This window comes from Balaenoptera musculus, chromosome 7 (assembly GCF_009873245.2).
Source record: "Balaenoptera musculus isolate JJ_BM4_2016_0621 chromosome 7, mBalMus1.pri.v3, whole genome shotgun sequence".
NCBI lineage: Eukaryota > Metazoa > Chordata > Mammalia > Artiodactyla > Balaenopteridae > Balaenoptera > Balaenoptera musculus.
Window position 1 is genome coordinate 111,922,510 of NC_045791.1, and position 24,521 is coordinate 111,947,030.

The window sequence follows — 24,521 nt, forward strand, 5'->3', positions numbered from 1 at the left end:
TTTCTGTTATTATTTCTTTAAATAAGTTCTCTGTCCCTTTTTCTCTCTATTCTCCTTTTGGGACCTCTATCATGCAAATATTAGTGTGTTTGATACTGTCTCAGAAGTCTCTAGCCTAATTTTTTTAAATACTTTTTTCTGTTCAGCTGGGGTGATTTCCCCTACTCTCTCTTCCAATTTGCTGATCCATTCCTTTGTATCATCTAACCTACTGTTGATTCCTTCTGGTGTATTTTTCATTTCAGTTATTGTATTCTTCAGCTCAGTTTTGTTCTTCTTTATATTTTCTAACTCTTTGTTGAAATTCTCACTGTGTTCATCCATTCTTCTTCTGAGTTCCTTGAGTATCTTTACGGTCATTACCTTGAACTTTTTATTGAGTAGATTGCTTTATCTCTACTCCATTTAGTTCTTTCTCTGAGGTTTCGTCTTGTTCCCTCATTTGGAACAGATTCCTCTGTCTCTTCATTTGGTCTAATTTTCCGTGTTTATTTCTATGTATTAGGTAGGTGGGTTATGCCTCTCCACCTTGGAGAAGTGGTTTTATGTTAGAGGTGTCCTATTGGGCTGAGCAACATGCTCCCTCTGGCCACAAGAGCTATGTGCCCTAGCGGTGCCTTCTATATTGGCTGCATGGGCCCTTCTGTTGTGGTGGGGCCAACTGCTGTGAGCATGTTGGTAGGTGGGCTGACCCCTGGCCCTGCCTTGTGTAGTGGCTGTGGGCCCACTGGTAGGCAGGTAAGCCCCAGGTGCTGATAGGCTAGAGGGAGGATATCAAAATGGCACTTGCCAGCACCGGTGTCATCACGGTAGAAACAGCTCCCAAAAATGACTGCCACCAGCTTCTTTATCCTCAGGGGGTTCCCAGCTGCCTCCTGCCTCCCCAGGAGGCTCCCCAAGATCAAAAATTGAATCTGACCCAGGATCCTTTCAAACTACTGCTCTGCACTGGGATTCAGAGTGTGGGAGATTTTGCGTGTGGCTTTTCAGAGCAGAGTTCTTATTTCCTACAGCCTTCTGGCTCTCCTGAAAGTAAACCCCACTGATCTTCATAGCCAGATGTTCTGGGGGCTTATCCTCCCAGTGCAGGACCCCTACCTGGGGAGCTGATGTGGGTCTCAGACTTTTGCTCCTTGGCAAGAACCTGACTATGGGTCACTGACCCGGAGTTGTGGGTTCTGACTATACTGCATCTCTGCCCCTCCTACGTGTCTTGCTGTGGCTCCTTCTTTATATCTTTAGCTGTGGGAAATCTTTTCTGCTACTCTTCCAGTCTTTCTCATTGAAAATTGCTCTGTTAGTAGTTGTAGTTTTGGTGTGCCCATGGAAGTAGGTGAGCTCAGGGTCTTCCTACTCAACCATCTTGGGGAAGCTCTCCTCAATGAACTTGCCTGCTCTGGAATTTAATTTGTCTGGTCCTTTGTACTCCCATGGCTGTCCAATGTCTTTATAACTACAATTTTCCCTAGCTGCTATGGTGGGAGCAATGGTCTACTGATTCTTAGTATAAACCATGTAGAAGCTGACACCCCTTACAGTGGTTAGGGGCAGAAAATTATTGCCCAGTGCCGGGGGAAGGGACAAGAGCACACAGTGAGAACTCCCCTTCTCATATCCCATCACCAGAATCTACCCTTTTTCTACTCTAGGGCATAATTCCTCCCTCTACTCACTTACTGAGAAGCCCAAGTACCCAGAGGTTCTCGAGGTTTTATTTATTTATTTATTTTTTACAGATTCACCAACTTGCCTCTGCTTTTTGGTGCATCACTGAGATTGATTTTGGGGCAGGAGCCAGTGGTAACCCATGCTAGTGACTCATCATATCATGAACCAGAATTACAGCAAAGACCCAGCTCTGCCCCATATTATCTGTATCCCTCTGAGCAAATCACTTCACCTCTCCTTTCCACAACTGCAAAACAGTGTTGACCTAGATCACACACCGTTCAAATGTGTATAAAAAAATCCTGAAATCTTTAAATGTTATGTCCATGTAAGCAATTATTATTTCTTGCTCTTTGAAAGCAATACTCTTATAGAATCCATCTGTATCACTATTTTGAAAAAGTAGTATGTAGAATTCCTTTATGCCCTTTACCCAAGTTCCTCAATTACAAATATTTTCCCCATTTGGATCTATCATCCTCAATGATAGATAGATAGATAGATAGATAGATAGATAGATATTTTTCTCCTAAACTATTTGGGATAAATTGCAAACACCATGTCTTTCCCCTAAATATTTTTTATATATTTCCTGAGAATAGAGATATTCTTAACAGGAAATGAAGTAAGAATACAATACTCATAAGTGATCTGGAGTTCATATTCCTATTTGCTAGCTATCCTATATTTCCTTTTGTGGCCATTTTGCTCAGTCCAGTGTCCAGTCCAGGATCACATGTTGGGCTGAATTTCATGCCTTTTTAGGCTCATTCTTTTCTGGAATGGTTCTTCATTCCCTCTATCTTCCCCTGAACTTGAGAGTCCTGGAGAGTATGGGGTGGATATTTGCAGGGTGGCCCCAGGGTTGAATCCAGAGGATGTATTTGGGCAGGTCCACCCCGGAGGTGAGGTTGTGGGTGGCACAGCACATCGAGAGGCACTTGGTAAGCTGGGGTCAAGTTTCCACCAGTCATCCCAGCAGTCACTGGAGACTCCAGGCTGAATCAGTGCTAATGGTGATGCTGCAGAGCTGTGGTTCTCGAAGTCCGTCACCACTTCCACTTATTAACTCGCCTTCTACTGCAGGGAAGAGCTTTTCCTTCCCCCTTGTTCATTTATTCCTTTACTTTTGTATCGGTATGATCTCATGGATTCTTGCATTATTCTATGGGTTATAATCTGCTACTGCTGTTGGCCGTCAAGGGACTGTTTGAGTACGTACCTCCTGAGTGATACCCCTGTAGGGTCCCATGGGTCTCGGAGATTGTAGGATGAATGGATGAGCTGGTCAAGGGGCGAGCTCTCGGTTGTTTTGATAAAAACCTAGTGAATCAGAATTAGCCCAGGTCCCTATTCCCTAGAGTGACCTGCTTTTCTAGCATGAATCTCCTAGAGCCCCTGCAGGGACCCCTGCCTCCCGCCAGCCTGGAGAAAGAGCCATGCTAGATTGGACACGTGCTTTCTCACTTCCAAGCCTGCCCACTCTGCCCTCAGCTTGAATTATCCCCCCAGATAAGGCCCCTTGTTGATCATCTCCAAAACCCCTCAGCAGGAGCGACCCTCTGTGCTGTGGGTAGCCTGGCACTATATCGAGAGCCTTCTACCTGCCCACTCCCACATTCCCGGGCACTGCAAAGCAGACAAGCTGTTTGGAAAAGCATCTGGCAGCACATAACAAGAATCATAAAGTTGTTTGTTCCATTTGACCTCCCGGTGACATTTCTGGGAAGTCGTCCTGAAAGAAAATTCCAAAAATGGCAAAAGCCTATGCGTAAAGACGTTTATTGCAGAATTATCCAACTCACAAGGCACACTGGACACCTGTCAGTTGGGAAATGGTAGGTAATTTATGGTACACTGAATGGATTGAATATTATATTTCTTCTCCTATGATTCTCAAGATTATGAAGAAGCAAGAAAAATGTGTGATGCATTAAGTAGGAAAATGCAGAGTACAAAACCTTGCATAACCTTGAGTATCTTTATGGATAATAATAATATCCATATTCTCCATAATAATATGGACGAAAAGGTCTCCTTTCCTGAAGAGCTGATATGAGAACTCCTCCTGGGGAGGGGGGGGAGGTGGCATTGAGTTCTATGTACACACAGGTGGAGGCTCCCAGGCCCTCGTTTAAGGCAGCCCTGAATGTTGGTGAAAGTGTGATGGTCACTGAAACGAGAATGGTCCCCTCTAAACTGGACCAGCGCTGGGCCAGCATGGGGAAAGGACAGGAGTATCTGCTTCCTCACACCCGCACCAGGGGTCCAGGGCCAGCTGATCTTACCTGGGCATATCTGAGCAGTGCAGGCAAACTGTATGCAAGGCCGAGCAAAGAGCAGAGACTGCAAAAGCTAAGGAGAGAGATCCCTACAGGTTTCAGCTGCTAGGGGCCTCCTGGCAGAACCAGAATCGGAGCTGGGACCCGGGTGATGACTAGGACCTGGGGAGGCTAATGAATAGACCTACGGGCGAAGGGCATCTTTCTGTTTTTATTCACAGCTTTATGGGGATACAATTCACACACAATTCGCCCATTTAAAGTACACAATTCAATGACTTTGTGTATATTTCTGGAGTGGTGGGACCATCACCCCTGTCAATTTTAGATCATTTTTATCACCCCCCAAAGAAACCGTGTCACCCCCACAATGTTCCCATCCTTACCACCCTCCCCAGTCTTAGGTAAACACTGATCCACTTTCTGTGTCTAGGGATTTGCCTGTTCTGGACATTTCGTATAAATTGAATCACATAATATAGCGTCTCTTGCTACTGGCTTCTTTCAGCTAACAGTGTTTCCAAGTTTCATTCACATTGCAGCACACAGCAACACTTTATTCCTTCCTATGATTGAATAATATTCTGTTCTGTGCATACCGTATTCTGTTTATCCATTCATCAGCTGATGGACATTTGGGTTGTTTCCACTTTTCGCCCACTGTGAATGCTGCTGCAGATATTTGTGCACAGGTGTTTGTGTGGATACATGTTTTCATTTCTTTTGAGTATATACCTAGGAGCAGAATTGCTGGGTCATATGGTAACTGTTTAACTTTCTGAGGAACTGTCAAACTGTTTCCTAAAGTAGCTACACCATTTTTCATCCCCACCAGCGATTTCTCCACATCTCACCAATGCTATTATCTGTCTCCTTGATTCTCGCCATCCTAGTGTCTGTGGCATCTCCTCGTGGCTTTGATTTGCATTTCCCTGAAGGTCAATGACATAGAGGCTCTTTTCACGTGCTTATTGGCCTTGTTCATATCTTCTTTGAAGATGGATATAGTCTCTCGCATTTGACAAACCGCTCCCACACCTCCTGTCTGGTGTGTGGTGTGCGTTTGGGTATTTATTTTTGATCTGGCATTACTTTCTTTCCTCTAGGAATTGCATCCTTCTCCCTTTGGGGAATAGCTCCCCCTTCCCTCCACCTTTTTCCTAATATGTGTGGTACCAGAGGTTTCCTCTCTTTTTCCTCACTTGTCTCCACAGCCATGGCAGTTGTCTAAGGTCGGCTGGAAGTGAGCCTGGGAGATGGAGGCCTTGAAATGGACGTCAGGACTGCGAGGCGTGTGGGACAGCAGCCTCTACACAGAGAGAGGCAGGGATGAGAGACGGCAGGAGAGCGGGGACCTGGCCCACGGGCTCATCTGGAACCTCCCAAGATGCAGTGGAGACCGTTTCTTGGGTTTCGGCTGCCACCAAGGCCCTGTGCGTCCTTGAGTGGGTTTCCGCACTTGTGACCAAAGAGTCCCAAAGACGCAAACCTCTAGGAGGAAGGCAGGCAGAAATTGATTTGCAGATGAGCCTTTTGGGCAGGAGAAAGTTGAGTGCCTAGTTTGAGGTCCAGAGATCACGCTTATTTATCTTTTGTCCCTGATCTACTTTGACATCTCACTGATGACAGGCCACTCAGGGGGCGCGGGACGGGCCGAGCTCTCAGCTCTGCCTCTCCGGAGCAGGTTCTCAGGCAGCACAGCCAGACCCTCGTCCCACAGACGGGGTTCCCACAGCAATCCCTGGGGAGGACAGAGCCCGCGGGGATTCACAGAGTGCAGTACTTTGACTTCCATAGAAAAGAGGCAAGTTATAAGCACAAGTGGTGCTTTACACAGGCCTGTGGGCAATTTTTCAGTGAAAATTCAAACCTAAGGCTGCAGGGGCTGAGGGAGAGAGCAGTAGTTTTCTTCAAACCTACTAGGCACCAGAGCCTCTGCTAAGCAGGTCACCTCTCTGTAGACAAGGAAACCAAGGCCAGGAGGGGTTAAACACTCTCCAGGGAAAACCAAGGAGCCAGGGGCCACCCCGGAGTCCAGGGCTGCAGCTTCCCTGGGTCACGGGCCCGGCTGCGAGGCTGGGGTCTCCGTGCCCGCTCTGTCAGTGGGGTTAGCACCGGCTGAGCACACACCGCCTTGCTGAGCAGACACATGACACCCACAGAACCTAGGAAATGGGTCAAAAGCCCCTTTACACGTGGTCTGACTTTATAGGGCTTTAATAGGCATCAAAGTATTCCTTGGAATTTAGGGGTTTGGCAAAGGTCTAAAATCGGTTTTTAAGTGCCTGTGGCTTGGCAAATCCATACTGTGCTTTGGGAGGTTCCCTTCACTTCTAAACCCATGCCAGGCTTAGAAGGAAAAATAATATGGATCCTGCGGAATGAGTCTCACTTGTTCCTTGAAAATTTCATTCTTTGCAAACCAAAGAGGACAGTGGTTTGAGTTCTCCCTCTTGGCACCAGGATGTGCCCTTGACAATGCTGGGAAGGTTTTAGCCAGTTTTTGGTCACGTGTAACTCGTAGCTTGGTACCAAGATCAGAGCTGGGGCCTTCGGAATGGTCTGGAAGGTGGTGGTGGAGGGGGGTGTGGGAGACCAGTGAGAACGTGGGCAGGAGCAGTGGCCGCCTGGGCTTGGAGAGCAGGTCCTGAGGCCGTGTCCCCTCTCCCCGGCCCTCCCCCGTCCCACTCACATGGTCTTGTCCAGCGCTGAGCCTGGAGTGTTCGGTGACAGAGCCTGAGGCCTGCCTGAGCGATAGGGCAGGAGGGAGACAGGCAGACACACTTTCTGGTCGGGGACCCCCAGCCCCGCACAAGCCAAGAGCCGAGGGGTGAAGCCCTGGGCCCACGGCTGATCCAGAACCTTCCTTCTGTACTGCTCTCCACTGCTCTGCCTGACGGCACTGAGCGCTCTCCATGGCGACAGCGTGAAATCCACTGATTTGTCTTAGTCATTTTTAAACAAACAAACAAACAAAGAACATTTTTATTTAGAGATAAATGTAGATTCACATGCAGTTGTAAGAAAAAATACAAAAAACAAAGAAACGATAGAGAGAGAGACCCCAGCCCCCTCCACCCACTTTCCCCCAAAGGTAACATCTTGGATGACTGGAGTATAATATCATAACCACGAAATTGACATCAATACAAAACACCCAGGGATGCAGTTTTGCCAGTTTTCCATGCCCACCTGCCCAATGAGGGTATTTAGTTCTATGAATTTAATCACACGTGTAGGTTCCGGAATCCACCAGCACAGTGAGACATGGAGCCGCCCCAGCACAGGCTCCCTCGGGCTCCTTCTACAGCCTCACCACCTCCCTCCTGCTCCCTAACCCCCCGTTACCACTATCTGCTCTCCCTTCTCTGTAATCTCATCATTGCAAGCGGGTTATACACTATGTAACCTTCTGAGACTGGTGTTTTCATTCAGCATAACTCCTTTGAGATCATTCAAGTGTTTGTACCAATCGTTCTTCCTTTTTATTGTGGATCAAGAGTCTGTGATAGCGTGGAGGAACCTCAGTCTATTTACCACGCACATTGTTAATGGGCATCTGTGTTATTTCCAGTTTGGGGTTCTTATGAGCACAGCTCTTATACACATCAAGGTACAGGCTTTTGTGGGAACAGGGTCTTCATTTCTCTGGGATAAATGCCCAGGAGTTCGTGCTTGGGTCATGTGTAGCCGCATGTTCAGTTTGGTAAGAAACTGCCATATTTTATTCCAGAAAAACTGTCCCACTTTCCATCCCCAGCGGCGGTGGAGGAGGGGTCCATTTTCTTGGCATCCTCGCCAGCATTTGGTGGTGTCACTATTTTTATTTTAGTCATTCTGATAGGCATGCAAAGGGGTGAGATAAGAGTTCCTGGAAACAACCCAGACATTCTCAGGGACCTTCCACGGTGGAGGCTGCTTGTGGGGACCACGAGGCAAAGGGTTCCCCCTGGGCTCTGCTTCTACACAGACCCTCAGGCCCCCTCCACTCACCTTCAGACCATGTCGGGTCTGTTTGCTGGCATTTGACCTGGTCGCACAGCCCAACATCTCAGAACCCCCAATGGCCTCCACCTTGCAAATCCACCCCTTTTGTCCCCTTAGCCTGGAACACTGTCCCCAGAGCCTCATAGCCACCCTCTCTCAATGTCAGAGGTCCACCCAGAGAGAGGCCTCTTCTGCCCACGCCAACAAAGGCAGCTCTCATTCACGATTTCCCTCCTGATGCTTAGACTTAAACTACTTCACCTATTGCTTGTTACCTGATTTTCCCCCATAGAGTCAATTCCTTGGGGAGATCGATATTTCCAGCGCCGACATAATGTACAATGGGCGGGGGTGTCAATCAGCATTTGGTAAATATCTGAATCAATGAATGGATGGATGTGTGAGCCTTTAGTTAGAACTCTAGTTAGAGCACCAGCAAAACGAAATGCTTGGCCACAGCAGCTGATGCGAAAGGCCCGCTGGAGCCTTGGACGTGGCTCTATGCCAGGCTGAGGTCCACGGCCACAGGGTACTGTCCCTGGTCCAGCGAGCATCCTTCCTGCAGGCCTGAGGCCCCGCCCCTTCCAAGAAAAGTACACCATCCCTCTTCTTTCCTACTCGGTGCTAAGTTAGCGATGTCATGTTTCAATATGGCTGGTGTTCCCAACCTAAATATTTTAAATAAAAAGAAATATCAGTATTTTTTTCTCTACCAGAAATAAAACTATGGCTGTTTAACACACCCCCTCCAAAACTTATCCTCTGAATAACTTTATTCCACACAATTAAACATTCATTTCTACACCCACACACTCAGGCCCTGAAATACAGTGTAGACATGTTTCTAGAAAACATTCATTTCCCTCATCGTGTTTTCAGAGGTGTTTGTCTGTGAAGACTTGTGTTCACAGTTATAAGGCATGTGACATGCAGGTGTGCTTTGTCCCAGAGGTTAGCAACTGTTTTGGTCTTGGGCCTCTTTATACACTTAAAAATTACCTCAAAGAGCTTTTGTTCATATAGGTTATATCTGTCAATATTTACCATATTAGAAATTAAAATTAAGCATCCAAAATATTTACTTGTTCACTAAAAATAACAATAATAAACCTGTTACATGTTAATATAAATAACTTGCTTATGAAAGCAACTGTATTTCCATTAAAAAAAATAATAAAAATTGTGGTACTGCTTTATAATTTTACCAGATCTCCCCAAAGTCTGACTTGATAGATGGCAGCTGTGCTCTCACACCTGCTTCTATAACCATCAGGTGAATATGTTTTTTGGTTGAAGGACGTGGAGAAAATCTGGCAGATGGGTTGTCCAAAAAACACTCTCCTGACAGTTTCTTCATATAATTGTAGATATTCTTCTTTGACACTATAGCAAACTTGACAATTTCTTGACGATTAGTTGCAATGTGGAATCTGAAACACTATCAATAAACTTTTTCTTCTGTTACATTAAAGTGCATTGGTTTCTCTTTTTCTTTGAATGGATCTTTTGCCTTTGGCTGATTTTATAACATCATGTCTTGGTCACTTGGAAAATATGGTTCACTGAATTCTGTAGAGTTTCAAATGTAGACACATTTCATTATACAATATCAAAAAAACCACATTTGCTGATATCACCAGCCATCTTATCAGAAAATTCTTTAAGGAATGGGAAGCTATGAAGGGTTGCATGGTGGATAGATACACATTTTCCAAAATTCTAATTTTCACTTAGAAGTTCACATTTTACCATTGGTAACAAATACTGTCAGTGGCTTCCTTTGGAATGACCAGTTCACTTCATTCGTTTTCATGGTGTCTGCGAAACGATAAAGACTAACTAGTTTGTCTGCAAGTTGTTCTTTCAAGTAAAAATGATGTTCCACAGAAAAGGGCAGTTCAGCTGCCAACTCAGTCACCCAGGCTTTTCCTGAAAAGCACAAATACTGTGCTTCAGTTTGCAGAGAAGTGTTGTGTGTGCACTTTCCACCTTGTAAGGATATTAACAAGATGGGCTCCTCAAACATCGAGATTTAGTAGAACTCATAATTTTGTCATTCCATCCAGAACACTGTCAAGTGAAAGGCCTTACCCTTGAGTGCCCAGTTCAGAAGCACAAGAACACTACCAGCGCTGATTCAAAGCACAGCACCTGCCGTGTCACCTGTCACTTCCTTTGCACCATCAATGCAAATGTCAACACTGTGAAAAAAGAGTAACATCTTATTATTAAGAAAATAGTTTTGACCTCAAAGTCTCCTGAGAAGGTCTCAGGGACCTTCAGGGACCTCAGTCCACACTTTGAGAAATATGGCTTTAGCCAGAAGATCATGAGATGAGCCTCATTTCTTTACCTTCTTCCCCTTTTTGGCATATAGAACTTTACAGCACACATTTAAGGGAAGCTTGGTAAACTTAAGGCAGAATCTTTTACATCAACGGATACAATTTAAAAATCAGTGATTTTTCACATTAATAACACTTTTATAATTAATGTAGTCATCTATACAAAGTTTCAAAAGTATTTGCAATAACTGAAATCTATGCAAATTTTCAGACATAAGAAGTTCAGAATAATATAATATGTATCCATGAAATAAAATGTTAAACATGTAGTTGAAGACACCCTGATCCTGTTTTCCTTCAGCACCCCTCCAAGAGATGATCATCGTCCTGGATTGATGTTTATCCTCACCATGAGGTTCTATACACTTTTATTATATATGATGTATCTACATCTCTAAGCAAAATGTAATATTGTTAGGAAAAAACAGTTCTGAAAATTCTTCTTATGCACTTAAAGTTTCTCTACGTCACATATATATGTATATCCAGGAGTGGAATTGTCCCATTATTAGTAACATGCATTTTCATATTCACTAGATATTGGCAATTTATTGTCTGAAGGGATTATATCAACAGCAATGCCTAAAAGCTCTTTTTTCTCTACATCTTCTGCAGCATTTGGAATAATGAGACTTTTTGTGGATCTTGTGGGTATGAAATGGAGTTTTATTGTAGTTTAATTTGCATTTCTCTGATTATTATCTGAAATATTGATAATATTTTCAGATTTGTTTACCTTTGGATATTCTTCTCTCATTAATCACCTTACAACCAATTTTTGTACTGTTTATTATTTAATATTGGTTGTAGGGATTCTTAACATATATCCGATTTTTATTCTTTGACCATATTTGTGGTGCAGATATCTATTCCCATGTGGTGGTGTTTTCTTAAATTTATTATGATGTCCTTTAATGTATAGTTTGTACTGTTAATACAATCAGATTGATCAATTTTGTCCTTTATGGTGCGCCTTTTCTAAGTCTTCCTTAATAAATCATTCCTTACTGCAAAGTCACAAAATGTCTCCTTGTATTTTTTTATAAAATTTTAAAGATTTATTTTCCACAATTAAGTTTAATTCACCTAGATTTCATCTTAGGGTATCCTGTGAGTTGGGAGCAAATTTTATTTTATTTTTTTCCATGTGAACAGCAAATTTCCCAGCATCATCATTAAATCCTTTCTCTATTGACCTGTGGAGCCACCTCTATCCTCTATCAGGTTTTGCATATTTAGAGAACTCTTCCTGAAAAGAATATGTTCTGTGGCTCTTGGGTGGAGTGCTTATTAAATTTTGTGGGTCAAATTGTTTGATAGGGCTGCTTGAGTTCTCTGTATCCTTACTGATCTTCTGTCTACTTGTTCCATCTGTCACAAGAGGGGATCATCAACTCTCCAACTATCAAGGTGGGTTTGTTTGAACTTTCACCTCTTCCAGTTCTTCTTTCATGTATTTAGATTTGTTATAGCCTCTTGATGCATCAGCCCTTTATCATGATAAAATGCTCCTGTGTATTCCTGACAATATTCTTCATTCTGAAGTCACTTTGCCTAGCATTAATATACCCACTCCAGCTTTCTTATGATTAGAGTTTACATGGTATCTCCTTTTAATATTTTTACTTTTGCTCTATGTTTATATTTAAAGTGCATTTCTTGTGGACAGCTTAAAGTCTGGTCTAGTTTTTTATCCAGTCTGACAGTTTCTGCCTTTTCTTTGAAGTGTTTAGACCATTTATATTTATTGTAATTATCAAATTTAACTCTACCTCTGTTTTAACTCCCATTTTTTTTAGCTAAATGGTTAATTTCCTTTAAAAATTTTAAGATATAAGTATTTCATATTTATCCACAGAGATGCCATTTCTGGTTCTCGTCGCTCCTCTGTGTGGATCCGAGTATTTACACTGGCATCTGGGCATCTGCCAGGCACATCCACACAGTCTGTCTCATTCTGCCTTTGTGACATTTGCAGGCACAGGGGACTGTCCCCACTTCACAGAAGTGGAAGTTAAGGTTCAGGGAAATTACAGGAGTTCCTGGTCTGAAAAGCAGATCGGGATTGGAACCCAGGTCTTTTTGCCCATTGATCGCTGTTTTCTGTGGGGAAAAGGAGAATCAGTAGTGAGACTCAGACATCAGAAGTGAAGAAAGGTGGGGGGTATCTCCTGTAACAGAGAGACCACCAGCCTTCAGGTGAGCTCTTCCCACAGGAAGGGGTGCTGGAGGAGGGCAGGGGCTCCTGGCCGGGATGAAGTGTCCAGAGGGCCACTGGAGGGAACAGTTCATCCAGGGGGAGACAGATGGAGAGAGTCAGGGCAGATGGACAGCCGGGAACAGCCAGCAGAGGCCACCTCCCACCCAGGCCAAGGAGTTGCTGAGATGGGAAGCGTGTCAGATATGCCTCAGAGTGTCCATGGTACACTGGGGTTGCTGTGGAGGGGTCTGCAGGGCAGAAGGGAGATGGGAAGAGGTGCAGAAAAGTGTGGGTGCAAAAGAGGTGGACTCACTGCTCCCCTGGAAGAGCCCAGCTCCCAGGCAGGCCCTTGTCCTTGGCTTGGCTCTGGCCCGAGGCTGCGCTGGGCTCAGCGCCCCCTGCAGGGCAGTCCTGAGAGCCCAGCAGGAGGCGGAGGCACTGCCAGTCACCTGCTGATGTCCTGGCCAGTGGCCTCCCCCCCTGCACCCTGCTTCTTCCTCCCTCCCCCTGCAGAGGGAGGCTCCTCGGTTCTTTAGGTCTCTGGGAACCACTGAGTGTGGACCATCTAACACAGGGGAGGCCAAACCCAAATGCCAGTGCCTTCAGTGGCACACTGTGTGGGCTGTCATCCTCCTCAGCGTGGGAACACGGACGGCGATAAAACCCGCCTCACGGAGCGGCTGTAAGGACTCACAGAGGGGGCCTGGGTGCAGACGCAATTGCCACTTTTAAGGCTCTTTCACACCTACTCCCAATAAGGTGACACAGGGGACGTGGCAATTCCTTTGTGTTTTTGAAGCAGCGAGAGGTGACATGACCTGAAGGTGTCACCCAGGAGTCTGTCACCCAGACCCAGAGGTGGGTCAGGGACAGCTGCTGTTTAATCAGGCTTTTATTGCAGAAAATAGCTAATTTCTACTTTGGTGGTAGAAAGTGATTAAGAAACAAAGAAATGGGGGAAAAGGGCCGTACATGTGACTCTATAACTGCAACCCCCCAAGCTCGTTCCCCGTGGGGGTGAGTGGGGTGCAGACCAGCAGGTGGAAACCCATTAGTCTGGAGGAAGGTGTGACCATGTGGGCTCTTACAGGAAGGCCTTGGGGTGGGAGAAGGGGAGCCCTGGGGCCCACTTGGTGCAGATTGGGGTTTCCTCTTTGGGGTGAGTTTCCGGGTGGAGCTGCAGGGCCCTGAACGTGGAGACACGTGAAGTGAGGCCGATCAGCAAGTCCCTTTTCCTTTCTGTTAATTAGGGGAAAAAAATCTCTGTCCAGCAGGCCCTGAGGCCGACTAATCAGAGCAAAAGGATGCCTGGTAGACTGTACGGAGCCAGAGAGCTGCTCACCAAGGACAAGGCTCCTGGTCCTGAACCCAAGGCCGCCGTGCCGTCCCCAGCTGCCCGGCCACGTGACTGAGAGCAACACCCGGTGGTCCCGACGGCGCCACTTATTCTGGGTTGATTGACCTTCCAGCCCAGTGCACTTGCCCCCGGAGCTGGCTTCTCACGGTGCCCCCTCCCCCTTCCCATCCTGCACCCCACCGAGGATGCACCAGCCCCCGCCCAGGCTGTCCTAACCCTGCTCTGGTCTCCGGTGGTCGGCCTCACCATCTGCACGCCTGGTTCTGTTCTCACTTCCGTTTTGCACGTTGTACAACCCTTCCATGGGAACCCTTGCCCTCCTGTGAAGCAGCGGAAGGGAGCAGAGCATTGAGATAAGCTGGCACAGGTCTCCTGGCACCAGCTCTTGGGCAGCGCCGCCTGCAAGGTCCACTCTCTTCCCCGGCCCCCTTGCCCACACAGCCCCTGCGGGCCTCCTTGCTTCTCAAGTGGGATTTCACGGTGAGCCCTTTGTCTCTGCCTGTCGGGAGGGCCTGTGCCTCTTGTCTGCAGGCACCTCTGCCTGTGCCAGCCCTTTCCCGCACGGTGCTGCGAATGGCTTGTCCTGGGCCACTGCCATCCACCCCGGCCAGCTGGCAGGAGACAGGCTTCGGTTTTGTGATGTTCCTGCTGCAGACAAGAGCGGGGAGGGCTGAGGCTGGATGCTGACCCCGTCCTGACCCCCAGCACCGCGGGCCGCATTCAGAGCTGCTGTGGCAGAGACAGGGCAGGATCTTCTCAGCTCTCACATCTTCGGGGGTCTCCAAGTTCTGAAGTGAGGAGACGGCAGGGCCTCTGATCCTACGCAGTACATTAAACTCGACTGGGCTCCATGGGATGGCCAGGAACTGCTGACACCTGCTGTGCATTCACGGCCGAGCTCAAAGGACGGTACAGTTTTTACTACGTCGCTTCCTTTGGTTTCTTTCTTCCAGCTGCCCCAACCGCCCAGAATATTTCTCTCCGGGGACCAGGCCCAGAGGTGCTAAATTATGCGCCGAAGGCCACGGAATTGGCGAGCGTCTGGGCTGTGTTTCTCTGCAGGTCAGCACGTCTAAGTCATTGGCTTCTTCCCCTGCACCCCAGCTGCCCTGTCTGAACGAATCCTTGCCCCCGTCCCAGGGCTGAACACAGAGAGTGTTTGGGAGGTGTTTTTGTCTCCCCAGCCGTGTGGGCTGAGCTGGGCCCGCGAGCCTTCGTCCTGACGGTCACAGAATCATTGAAGAAATGTCTTCAGAAGTCAAAGACCCAGCCCTCAGTTGGGGGGATTGGCTGGTTTCAGGAACCACAGGGTCCCGTCCCACTCGGGGTTCTAGGATTCTCGATTCAAACACACAGGGCCCCTCCCTCAAGCAAGTGCTGGTGTGGCTCACGGGCCCCCTCCCGGCCTCCACGGGGCCAGGACAGAGCAGGGGGCTCGGTGTAGTGAGAACACACACCCTGGATGGCCCTTTGATGCCTCCTGCACACCCGGGGGACATGTGTATCCTTGGAAACTCGTCAGCTCCGAGCAGGAAGCCTGAGCCCCCGCCAGGGGCCAACATGCATCTCCTGGTCCTCAGAGGGGTTGTGTTTCAGGGTGATGACCGGCACACGACTTTGGTGCGTCCAGATTGGGACCCGAGGTCGAGCAGTCTGACGGGCACCGGGCTGCAGGACGTCACCTGAGGATCTGGGGCTGTGAGCAGCGGAGGGGGGAGGGGCTGGGGAGGCCCAGAGGCGGAGGGTGGAGCCTGGGTTGGCGGCAGGGCTGGAATCCCTGGCATCAGGGGGGAAGTAAGGGGCGAGGGTCCAGGGGGCCGAGCGCTGAAGAACAAGGAAGGGGGAGCTTTCCGCCCTTCAGCTGGTCCCGGGTCCAGCCCTGAAAAGGTCCCTGTGGGTCCTGGAGGCAGATGCGAGGACAACTCTCCAGGGGCCGGTCTATTCCTTGCCTCTTCCAGCTGCTTCTGGTTGGCCTCCGGCGCTCCCTGGCTCGTGGCCACCTCACTCCCGTCTCCCCTTACATGGTCCCCTTGCCTCCCCTCTGGATCCCCCCTCCCTCTTACAAGGACCCTTGGATGACACGGGGCCACCCAGATAATCCAGAATATCTTCCCACCTCAAGATCCTGAGCTCAGCCACACCTGCAAAGTCCCTTTGCCACAGAAGGTGACATTCACAGGTTCCGGGGCCCAGGATGTCCATGTGTTTGGGGGTCCTTATTTAGCTGACGGCACCAAGCCGCCCCTTCCCCAGGGCCAGTGCAGTGCCCTGGCTGGAGGGTGACATGGGCAGGGCTATGAGTGGACACTCAAAGGTAGGTTGTTATGATGCCCTGCGTATTTCTAATTCCCCACCTGAGATGGTGATTTATGACTTACACCGTTGGACTTGGCATTACCTGAGTGACCATAATGCCGTGGGGTCTTCAGGGCTGACTGTCTTGTGAACTGTGCCAGCTCCACTCACAGGTTACGGGTCGTCCGTTTAGCCTGGACCTTTTATGGCCATCTGCCTCTCCTCTGACAGTCCTCTCCTTGGATGCAGACACCTCCATCTGTTTTCATTCAGCACTGTATCCCCAGGCTTGGCACACGGAGGACGCCAGATAAACATTGGGAGAGCCTTCTCTCCAGCAATTTGAGCCAAAGATAATATGAAATGAGATTTATGCAAAACTGCCAAAAATTATTGTTCAACTATTCTTGCAAATTTCTGATATCCTGAGGCTAATACATTAAAAAAAAAAATCATGGAAGTTCGTTCTTAACCCTGTAATCCTTAAATTGTCAAGGAAAAGCTGCAAAACACCCTCTAAAGCACAATTTAGTTAGCTGAGGACCTCACACATGGGCTTAGATTAGTGAAAACATGTCAGTGCTGATAGATGTAGTGGGATGAAGAGGGATACACCCACCCAGACCTAAGAATAGGACGTGGTTCGGAATAAGGGTCTTTGCAGATGTAATGAAGGTAAGGATCTCAAGATGAGATCTTCCTGGACTATCCAGGTGGGCCCTAAATCCAATCATTGGTGTTCCGATAAGAGAGAGAGTCTGACACAGAGGCACACAGGGGAGAGCGCCAGGGGAAGGCAGAGGCAGGGGTTGGCCTGGTGGCCAGGGAGCCCCCGGAGCCCCCAGACGCTGGGACAGTCACTGCAGGCTTCTCCCTGGGGCCTCCAGTGGGGGCGAGACCCTGCTGCACTTTGACTTTGGACGTTTGGCCTCTAGAGGTGTGAGAGCAGAAACTGCTGCGGTTTCAAGCCCCAAGTGTGCGGTGATCCGTGGCAGCGGCCACAGGACAGTCACACAGGAGACAAAGATGAAGACTTGCGAGGGGCGTACCTCTGCGTGAACCCACCACAGCTCCACCCACGTTTCTCAAGGCAGAAGGGCCTGGTGGGCCCACAGAAGAGGACAGGGCTGTGGTCACGGTGGCCCTTGTCGGGATGCTGCGGCCCCTCTCGTCCTCATCTGCTCTAAGCATCCTCAGGTCCACCCTCGCTTGACACAAAGGCAGTGGGTGATGAGGCTGCCTTCACAGCGTTGGCCCTTGTGAACATAGGATGGGGATCAAGCACAGGTGCACATGGCCCACCCCTTCTGTGCTCCTGGGGGGCCCTGTGACATGTTTAGCTTACTTGCTTTTTAAATTTTGAGAATATGAGACCTTATTCAAGCAAGAGAAGAAATAACTAAAACAATGTGACTTCCAATGTTTGGTCCATTGTGGAGAAAGTTTGGGGGAGGGCGGGGACTGCAGGGGGAAGGGGGAAGTCGGGAGGGAAGGCCCAGTGACAGCTGCATCACAGGGAGCTGTACCGAGGAAGCAACTGGAGAGAGGCCCGAGAAGGGAAAGGGGGAGAGCGCTGGGGGCAGCTGGAGAGGGTGGGGAGGAGAGCCACAAGTGAGAGGGAGGAAGAGGGAAGTTGGTCAGAGAAGGAAGGAACAGGTGGTGGAAGACAAGGCAGGTAGGAGGACAGGACCAGGGGAAAAGGGAAGCAGAAGATGCAGGCTGAGAGGAAGCTGGCACTGCCCACCTGGCCGGCCTGATGCCCCCACCCCTCCTGGCGTCCTGGGCCAGAGAGCAGCAGTCCCCAGCGCTGTCCCTCCCTCCTGGCCACCGAGACCTCCAGCTCCAAAGTTTCCACTCCACACCATCACTACCCTTCATTTTTAGATCCTGCTTGCTTCCAAAAAGCACAAACATATTTTATGAGGGAGTGAGTAACCACTTACAGCTTTTAAAAAAATGAGTTTACTTTAGAATAGTTTTAGGTTTACGGAATAGATGCAAAGATGGTACAGAGAATTCCCAGATACCCTATACCTGTCTCCCCTGTTGTTAATACCTTACCTGTATATTTACCACAATTAACGGACCAATACTGAAGCACTGTTAGTAACTAAAGTCCATGCTTTATTCAGGTTTCCTCAGTTTTTCCCTAAAGTCCTCTTCCTGTCCCAGGATCCCATGTAAGATCCCATATTTATTCATCGTGTCTCTTCAGACTCTTCTTGGCTATGAGAGTTTCTCAGACTTTCCTTATTTTTGATAACCATGGAAGTTTTAAGGAGGACTGGTCAAGAATTTTATAGGAAGTCTTTCCATTTGAGTTTGATGTTTTTCTCTTGGTTAGATTGGTATTGTGTGTTTTTGGTAGACAGACCACAGAAGTCAAGTGCCGTTCTCATCCTGCCACAGTCAGGGGTACGTCCTGACGATGCGATACATCTCTGCCGATGTTGACTCTTGACCACCTGTCTGGAGTAGGATGTACCAGGTTTCTCCACTAAGAAGTTGTTCTTTTTTTTCAAATGCTGTACTATTTGGAAGGAGGTCACCATGCTCAGCCCACGTCTTGGAACCTGCCCACCAGCCGTGGTTCTTGTTATCAGAGAATGGTGTTAGGAACCAACATCTGGGTGCTGGGTGTGCCCATTGCTACCACGGCGTCGTTTCTGCTAGTCCTTCCCCACAGACAGAGGAAGAGAGCCGGGCACCTCCACAGTCACGGTGGGGACAGAGATGCTCAACGCAGTGTCATACACAACGTAAAACCTCAGGACCCCAGGCATGTGGCAGGTGGTGACAGAGGTGACAAGGTTATTGAGACAAGCCTCAGGAACAATTGAAGTTAAATGGTCAAATTTACACTTCTATCAGCCCAGAGAAATAAGACATGGAATCAGAAAATATGCTGAGTGATCACAAATTTTTAAAGTGCTGTTTATTGTGCTCTGCCACCCCTGCATTAGTGGACTGACAGGTGTGTGTGTGTGTGTGTGTGTGTGTGTGTCTCTGAGTTTATACTCTTGTACTATTTACTGCACTGATACGTCAGGAACATCCCCCCATGTTCTGAACCCTTTCCATGATTTTTTTTTTTTAATTTACTTTTGGCTGCATTGGGTCTTCGTTGGGTTGCGCGGGCTTCTCATTGCAGTGGCTTCTCTTGTTGTGGAGCACGGGCTCTAGGCTCGAGGGCTTTAGTAGTTGTGGCTCTCGGGCTCTAGAGCACAGGCTCAGTTGTAGCACACGGGCTTAGTTGCTCCCCGGCATGTGGGATCCCCCCGGACCAGGGCTCGAACCCGTGTCCCCCGCATTGGCAGGCGGATTCCCAACCACTGCGCCACCCGGGAAGCCCCTTTCCATGACTTTTAATGGCTACAATTGTAATCCACTGAATCGATGCTGCATCATTTATTTAACTGTCTCATTACTGTAGGACATTTGAGCTCTTCCCAGCTTTCGTGGTAGTTGTCATGGTGGCTGTTTTTGCTGTTGTACCCTGTACCCTGAGGACCTTGTTGTACTAAAGCTGTATCTGCCCCTTTGGTTCTTTTCTTAGCACATATTCCTAAAAATAGAAATGCCAGGTCAGAAAGCACGCACTTTGTTTCTGCCCTTGGTCTCTCTTGCCAAGTGTTTGCCTGCGATGCTGTGTTGGTTACACGTCTACACCGGGTAGGAGAGTTCCCATTTCAGGGCAGCGTCACTAGCAGATAATCAGTCTTCCAGTTACCTCTGCCCACAGCATACATTTTAGAACAGTGTTATCCGATGTTTTACGTGTTACTTTGTATTTAATTTTAGTGATGTTAAATTCTTTTTATGTGTTTATTGCCACTTATTCATGTCCTTTGCCTTTTGCTATTGGGAAACTTTCCTTTTTCTTATTGCTTTGCCCAAGAGAATCTACATATTAGAAATCTTATAGTAAATAAGAAAATATTTGGGCTGAATGTTCAAATATATTAAAGAGAAAACAGGGTTTTTGAAACAAGGCACAAAGATGGCAGGGAAGCCAATAGCCTGCTTTCACATGAACTAATTCCCCTTCTATTTCAAGGTCTGACAGGAAGTAAATGAAATAAGGACAAATTAAATAGAAACACAATGAGCAGAGACAGGCTTAATGTCTGTGTCAGACACAGTCAAGTTCAATGCTGAAGGGCCAGCGCTGGTGATGGAGGCCAGGCTTCTCACGCCCTCCTGGTGAAGGACCAGAGTCCCTCCCTCTGCCAAGGACCAGGGCGTCATCACATGCAGGGGAGATGGCAAAGCAGACTCTCCTGTGAGGCTGGTGGGACAACTGGTCACCCACACCTGAGGCTCTCCTTCCCGGCCCCCCAAGAACGTTTGCCAGGAGGATGGTGGCGACCCCTGTAACAGGGAAAGAGGATCAGCTGAGTGACTGCGGGCGAGTGTCTGCTTCCCTGGGGAGGACCCTTCTCAGCACAGAAACATGGAAGAACAATAAGAAAATGATTAATATGTCTCACCTGCATAAACATACATTTCTGTACACAACACACACACAAAGAAAGGAGGATCTGCTGAGAAACACCTTCCAGCAGGTCCTCCAAGACATAAACAAACTCCGCTCTGGGAGGACGCCCGCTGTGTGCAAAGTCACTTCGCAAGTGGGCTTCGGGGTGTTGCCCGCAGGGGACTTCGGGGCAGCCTTTCGGATGGGCTCGTGCCCTCCCTCCACTGCAGGCCCCAGGTCCCCGCCCAGCCCACTCCCTCCCCTGCCCAGGTCTCTCCACCCTTGTCACCCCAGTAGGCTCCGCCCACTTCTTGTCACCCGGAGCGGCTCCCACTCCCTTCCCCCTTTTGCTTCTCTGCAGCACTCGTTAGGATCCGACATCACCGTTTTTCTCACTTATTGGTTTACTGTCTGTCTCTCCCCCTAGAAAAGGAACTGCCCGCAGGCAGCCGGCTTGGACCGTTCCGTTCACAGCTGTTTCTCTGGCCCTCGGGGTGCCTGGCACATAGGACGTGATCGGGAAGTGTTTGTTGAGGGCACAAATGGCCCCCATGTGGCCCACTGGAGGGTTCGGGCTGCAAGCAGCTCACTCAGAGAGGGGCTGGAGGTCACGGTCAGGGCCATCTGGAATCACCGAGCTGGCAAAGCAGCTTTGCTTGTGCCATTCTGCTCCCAGGCTGCACGCCTTCCTGATGGTCCCAGGGCATCAATCCCAGTAATCCTCTGATTGAGATTTTTCACCTAGATTCTAGTCTAAGGGGACAGGTCCAGGAGGCTAACATCAAACCAGGACTCCCTGGGAAGAGTCCTCAAGGCCCTGCTGTGCTGGCTTTTTAAAAATTCGTTGCTTTGTTTTGTTTCTTTTTTTCCTTTTTTATTGAGGTATAGTTAATTTACAATGTTTCAGGTGTACAGCAAAGTGATTCAGTTGTATACCTATAACGTTATATATATACACCAGATTCTTTTCCATTATAGGTTACTACAAGATATTGAATATAGTTCCCTGTGCTATACAGTAGGTCCTTGTTGGTTATCTATTTTATATATAGTAGTGAGTATATGTTAATCCTAAACTCCTCATTTATCGCTACCCCCCTTTCCCCTTTGGTAACCAGAACTTGGTTTTCTATGTCTGTGAGTCCGTTTCTGTTTTGTAAATAAGTTCGTTTGTATCTTTCTTTTTAGATTCCACATATAAGTGATATCATATGATATTTGTCTTTCTCCGTCTGACTTACTTCACTTAGCATGATAATCTCCAGGTCCATCCACGTGCTGGCTTTTTGAGAGTGTTTAGTGTTCGTGCAGCAGGCGTCTGGAGTGCAGAGAACACGGCCGCTCACGTCCAGGCAGTGCGTGGCATCCACTGGCTGCGCCGTCTCTCCAGCGGTAACTGAGTCACGGGGCTGGAACCAGGAGGGCTGCGCCTGGCGCTGTTCCCGCCCCCCACCAGCCCCCCTGCCCCGAGATGGAGTCGTGCGAGTGCACGTGCACGTGTGCTTGTGTGTGTGTGCACGCACGGCAATTTAGGAAACATTTGGAAAGTGGGGGACGTCTTACAGAGCAGAAACATTTCTCCTAAAAGCAAGCCCAGCATGAGCACCAAAGCCCAGAGGGAAAGCCTTTTGCTCAAAAGGATCGCTGAATGGGGATGAGAATCCCATCCATGTCGGCCCCAGACACAGTGACATGGGCTCTGAACGAGAGTTCCTGGGACCCTCAGGAACCCGGACCTGCCCCCTGCCCTGCTTCCCACCTGGCCCTATAACGTTGGGTTTTACGAACAGGTTTCAGTGAGAAGCGAAGGCCCGGCCTCAGCATCCGGGGTGGACACTCGCCGCAGGAAAGCACGTTGGTGGAGGAGGCTCCCCGTCCTCATGGGCTCCAGAAAGACCTGGCGAACCTTGAGGTTACACCAAAGCCCCGGTAACTGGTTTTCCTCTAGCGTCACAGTTTCATGAGCAAGTTGACATTTGCCAGTTGGTGTTCATTACTGTTCTTGCCTGTAAATGTCACAGCCAATTCCATGATCCAGTGAACGGAAGGTTCGACCTGGGCCAGTGGCGCCTTCACTGAGGTTAAACCTGCCCAGATGGGAGTGGACACTGGCCATTTCCCCACAAATGCATCCAGATCAAATTCTGAAGCCCCCTATTTATTCGTTAATTCTGTTTTTGGTTTGTGGATCTTATTTGACTTTCAGATGAATTTCATAATTGCTTTAAAGGAGAACTTGAAATCATTAAACGAAGCAGCTCTCTCTTGCCCCTGGCCATCCCCAGGCTGCACTTGAGTTATTCTCTCTGAAGCCACGAGTGTGTTTTGAATCAAAACTGCCTTCCTGGCCTGCCAAGAAGTGGGTTCAGAGAAGATTCTCTTGTGTTTCTGGCACCGAAGAAGCAGCACTGCCGTGCCCTGGCCAGGCAGACTTGGCCGTTCACGGACATACAAAAGTATCGATGGTCACAGATGGACTTGACCTCATGGGGCCTGGGGTCCTGCCCTCTGGGACTGTTTTCCTCTACAGGACGGAGGAGACGCTTACCCAGACTGTGCCCTCGTGTCCAAACCCTACTCCTTCATCCCCGGCACTGGGCCTGCCTGTGGGGACTTAAACACACACCCGAGTTCTCCCTGAGCCAAAAGGGAGCAGTGGCGCGTGGTTGGGGCCCAGAGGGGAGGGTGGGCGCAGGAGTCAGGCCGCCTGGGTCCCTGTCTGCCCCCCGCTAGTCCTGCGCACCCCTGGGATGTCTGAGCCTCGGTTTCCACATCTGGAAAAGTGGGGTCCCACAGGGCAGAGGTATCAGTGTGGCAAAAGCTCATCAATACCAGGCCATAGTAATAATAATGGTAACACCAGTAATTGACGCGGAGACAGGATTTGATGTTGCCAAAACGTTTTTTGCATCTGCCACTCCTTTGCCCATCACACGCTGTTCTGCTCTGCCCAAGGAACCTGAGCTTGGCCCGGTGCTGGCCTTCAGCCACAGGTGAGAGCCACAGAGCTGGGGTCGTTCTGAGGTCTTCACCCGCCAGGCTGGACTCGCCTGATGGCCCCCAGGCTCCCAGGTTCCCTGGAGTGAACGCCCAGGTGGGCTGTCTCAGGGCTGTGGGATCAGGCCTCACAGCAGGGTTAGGGCACCAAGCGGTGTCAGGGACAATGGCTCTCCTCCATGGCACTGTGTTTTGTTCTCCATCTAAACAGACGGTGTGGTGGGGAGGGGCTTCAGTGAGGTGAGATGGTTGGTGAGGCCACAGCCAGCAGGGCCAGGATAGAGCAGGGCTCCTTCCCGCCCTAAGGCACGACCCCAAGACTTTAAGATGCTCTCAATTGCAAGACCTATCCCTGAGGAGTTTTCAGGGAAAAAAAATATACCTAAGCAGAAACATTACTACACAAATTATGCATACTGGTTTTAAGACACATTCAAGGGTACAAACATGAGAAGAAAAGCATGTGTGTTTTCAAACTGGGGCAATGGGTACACATGTGGCATAGAGATGTCTGCATGGAAGAAATGTCCTTGTCCTGGTCCTGACTCAGGCTAGCACGGATGTCGGGAGAACCCTGGGCTCTTCACTTAGGCAAAGTCACATTAGTTAGAGGGGCTTCGGTGGGGAATACAAAGGGGTGGAGGAGAGGCCTCGAACCTGGACTTGGAAATGGAGGGGTTGGGAGTTGGCTCCGCAGCCGGCCCTGCAGCCTCCGTCCCCTCATCTGCAAACAGGACCTCAGAGCGTACTTCTCGGGGCTCCTGAGGACACAGGGTGACAGGGACATGGGGGCACCGAGCACAGGCCCGGAATAGAACCCGGGGCACTCACCGGCAAACAAGCAGAGCCACACTCATTCTCAGCACTCAGCCCGGTGCTGCAGAACTGTCCCCCTGGGAGGTCTGGTCTAGGC